The following is a 4,569-nucleotide window of genomic DNA, read 5'->3' on the forward strand; positions in this document are numbered from 1 at the left end:
AGTCTGTACATAGTCAAGCTTTCCTTAATTTGGGTCAGTCACAGTGGTCCAGTTATCCTGCCACTGTGTACTCTCTGTTTAGGGCACATAGCATTCTAGTTTCTCGTTTTTTGTTAATTCTTTCCAATGTGTCAAGTAATTATCTTTTTGTTTCTTTCCATGATTTGGTTGGGTCTAATTGTGTTTGCTGTCCTGGGGCTCTGTGGGGTCTCTTTGTGTTGTTGAACGAGAGACCCAGAACCAGCTTGCTTAAGGGACAGTTTTCCAGGTTCATTTCTCTGTAGGTGATGGCTTTTTATAGAAGGTTTGGAATCGCTTCTTTTAGAGGTGGTGTAGAATTTAAATTCTTTCTGGATTTTGATAATTAGTGGTATTGGCCTAATTCTGCTCTGGCATGCATTATTTGGTGTTTTACAGTTGTACACGGAGGATGTTTTTGCCACTCTCTCTCTTTCTTTTTTCCTCCTCCCGCTCTTTTCACTCCCTCTCTCTAGATGAGTATCATTTCATATCTAAACTTGAATAATATTATGAGTCTCCAGCCGGCCATCTCAAACAATTTCCAATAGTTGTCGCCTAGCGAGGTGACCCTATGGGTGTAACATGCCATAAATGTCAGTCTCTTTATATGAGAGACTTGATGCCATTGTATCTATTTTGATAGTTCTGATTGACACATCAAAATTAAGCTTGGAGCTAAGGCAGTGGAATCTCCCTCAAACATGGTTTAACTTCCTACTATATTTGGAAATGAGCAGCCTACATGGTAGGCTCAACTGAGAGTGGGCTGGTTAACATTATTTCTTCAAATTTTGTCTGATATGGGAACACTTTTTGAATTCAACTGAACAAAAATATAAATGCAACATGCAACAATTTCAAAGATTTTACTGAGTTACCGTTCATATAACGAAATCAGTTAATTGAAATAAATTGATTAGGCCCTAATCTATGGATTTCACATAGGAATACAGCTATGCATCTGTTGGTCACAGGTATCTTTTAAAAAAAGATAGGGGCGTGGATCAGAAAACCAGTCAGTATCTGGTTTGACCAACATTTGCCTCATGCAGGGCAACACWTCTCCTTTGCATAAAGTTCATCAGGCTGTTGATTATGACCTGTGGAATGTTGTCCCACTCCTCTTCAATGGCTGTGCGAAGTTGCTGAATATTGGCGGGAGCTGGAACACGCTGTCATTCACGTCGATCTAGAACATTCCAAACATGCTCAATTGGTGACATGTCTGGTGAGTATACAGGCCATTGAAGAACAAGGACATTTTCACCTTCCAGGAATTGTGTGCACATTCTTGCGACATGGGGCCGTGCATTATCATGCTGAAACATGAGACGATGGCGGCGAATGAATGGCACGACAATGTGCCTCAGGATCTTGTCACAGTATCTCTGTGCATTCAAACTTCCATCGATAAAATGCAATTGTGTTCGTCGTCTGTAGCTTATGCCTGACCATACCATAACCCCAGCGCCACTATGGGGCACTCAGTTCACAACGTTCACATCAGAAACCGCTCGCACTACATTGTAGAATAATAGTGAAGACACCAGAACTATGAAATAATACACATGGAATCATATAGTAACCAAAAAAGTGTAAAACAAATCAAAATMATTTTAGATTTTAGATTCTTCTTTGCCTTGATGACAGCTTTGCACACTTTTGGCATTCTCTCAACCAACTTCACCTGGAATGCTTTTCCAACAGTCTTGAAGGAGTTCCCACATATGCTGAGCACTTGTCGGCTGTTTTTCCTTCACTCTGGAGTCCAACTCATCCCAAATCATCTCAAGTGGGTTCAGGTTGGGTGATTGTGGAGGCCAGGTCATCTGATGCAGCACTCCATCACTCTCCTTCTTGGTCAAATAGCCCTTACACAGCCTGGAGGTGTGTTGGGTCATTGTCCTGTTGAAAAACAAATGATAGTCCCACTAAGCGCAAACCAGATGGGATGGCGTATCACTGCAGAATGCTGTGGTAGCCATGCTGGTTAAGTGTGCCTTGAATTCAAAATAAATCACTGACAGTGTCACCAGCAAAGAACCCCCACCATTACACCTCCTCCTCCATGCTTCACGGTGGGAACCATACATTCATCTACTCTGCGTCTCACAAAGACACAGCAGTTGGAACCAAAAATCTCAAATTTGGACTCAGACTAAAGGACAGATTTCCACTGGTCTAATGTCCATTACCTGTGTTTCTTGGTCCAAGCAAGTCTCTTCTTATTATTGGTGTCCTTTAGCAGTGGTTTCTTTGCAGCAATTCAACCATGAAGGCCTGATTCAAGCAGTCTCATGTGAATTATTTGGGCTGCAATTCTGAGGCTGGTAACTCTAATTAACTTATCCTCTATAGCAGAGGTAACTTTGGGTCTTCCTTTCCTGTGTTGGTCCTCATAAGAGCCAGTTTCATCATAGAGCTCGATGGTTTTGCGACTGCCCTTCAAGAAACGTTCAAAATTCTTGATGTTTTCCGGATTGACTGACCTTCATGTCTTAAAGTAATGATGGACTGTCGTTTCTCTTTGCTTATTAGAGCTGTTCTTGCCATACTATGGATTTGGTCTTTTACCAAATAAGGCTATCTTCTGTATACCACCCCTACCTTGTCACAACATAACTGATTGGCTCAAACGCCTTAAGAAGGAAAGAAATTCCACAAATTAACTTTTAACAAGGCACACCTGTTAAATAACTGAAATGCATTCCAGGTGACTACCTCATGAAGCTGGTTGAGAGAATACCAAGAGTGTGCAAAGCTGTCATCAAGGCAAAGGGTGGCTGGCTACTTTGAAGAATCTCAAATATAAAATATATTTTGATTAACATTTGTTTGGTTACTACATGATTCCATAAATGTTATTTCACAGTTTTGATGTCTTCACTATTATTCTACAATGTAGAACATAGTAAAAATAAAGACAAACCCTTCAAGGAGTTGGTGTGTCCAAACTTTTGACTGGTACTGTATACTTCAAGGGTGCTTTCTTTCTTTCTTTTTCAGACCTGAGCCTAGGACCATGCCTCAGGACTACCTGGCCTGATGACTCCTTTCTGTCCCCAGTCCACCTGGTCGTGCTGCTGCTCCAGTTTCAACTGTTCTGCCTGCGGCTATGGAACCCTGACCTGTTCACTGGACTTGCTACTTTGTCCCAGACCTGCTGTTTRCAACTCTCTAGACAGCAGGAGCGGTAGAGATACTCTGAATGATCAGCTATGAAAAGTGAACTGACATTTACTCCTGCGGTGCTGACCTGTTGCACTCTCTACAACCACTGTGATTATTATTATTTGACCTTGCTGGTCATCTATGAACATTTGAACATCTTGGCCATGTTCTGTTATAATCTCCACCCGGCACAGCCAGAAGGGACTGGCCACCCCTCATAGCCTGGTTCCTCTCTAGGTTTTTTTCTAGGTTCCGGCCTTTCTAGGGAGTTTTTCCTAGCCACCGTGCTTCTACACCTGCATTGCTTGCTGTTTGGGGTTTTAGGCTGGGTTTCTGTACAGCACTTTGTGACTGATGTAAGAAGGGCTTTATAAATACATTTGATTGATTGATTGATTGCTGTCATGTTTTCTGTCTTGTTGTGTGTTATGTGTTTGTTGTTATTAGTGTAATGGTGTAATGTCATATTGAACATTTTAAAAACTTTATTGACAAAATAAAAACCCTTCTTCCTTCAGTTATCTATGGCCAGTGTCACGTTCTGACCTTTATTTCCTTTGTTTTTGTCTTTATTTAGTATGGTCAGGGCGTGAGTTGGGGTGGGCAGTCTATGTTTGTTTATCTATGTTTTTCTATTTCTGTGTTTGGCCTGATATGGTTCTCAATCAGAGGCAGGTGTTAGTCATTGTCTCTGATTGGGAACCATATTTAGGTAGCCTGTTTTGTGTTGGATTTTGTGGGTGGTTGTTTTCAGTTTTGTGTGTCTGCATCAGATAGAACTGTTTCGGTTGTCACATTTGTTGTTTTTGTATTTGAGTGTTCAGCTTTATTAAATTAAGATGAACAATTACCACGCTGCACCTTGGTCCTCTTCTTCTCCTCCAGACGACAACCGTTACAACCAGCTCATATTGCTCTGCCTCTTTTACAGTAACAAACTGATAATATTTGGGTCATTTCAGAACATACATGTAGCTTGTTATATTGAATTAGCAGTTCTATAATTGAGAAGTTAAATTCCTTCTTATATCACATTACCCAGGGTTTCCTAGACCTAGTAGGCTATCATTATCTTCTCAACAGTTTCATTTTATCAACCCACACCACCACTTCAGAGAAATGACAAAGTAAATGGTCTGTCAGATGAAGACATTTAACTGAAAGACCACTGTCGTATATTTTTCCACTGAGCAGCACACCAGACCACCACCCCAACCCCTCTTCCGCTCAATTCTCGCTCTCTGAAACCACAGAATGTTCTGTTCTGCGGCAGACACTCTTTTGCATCGTCTATACTAAGACCAACATCCCCCCAACCTTCCATTTGCTAGTCCCGTTTGAGTACGAACACACCTTTTCCAAGGAACTTAAAAGAAC

The sequence above is a fragment of the Salvelinus sp. IW2-2015 genome, linkage group LG20 (assembly GCF_002910315.2).
Source record: "Salvelinus sp. IW2-2015 linkage group LG20, ASM291031v2, whole genome shotgun sequence".
Lineage (NCBI taxonomy): Eukaryota > Metazoa > Chordata > Actinopteri > Salmoniformes > Salmonidae > Salvelinus > Salvelinus sp. IW2-2015.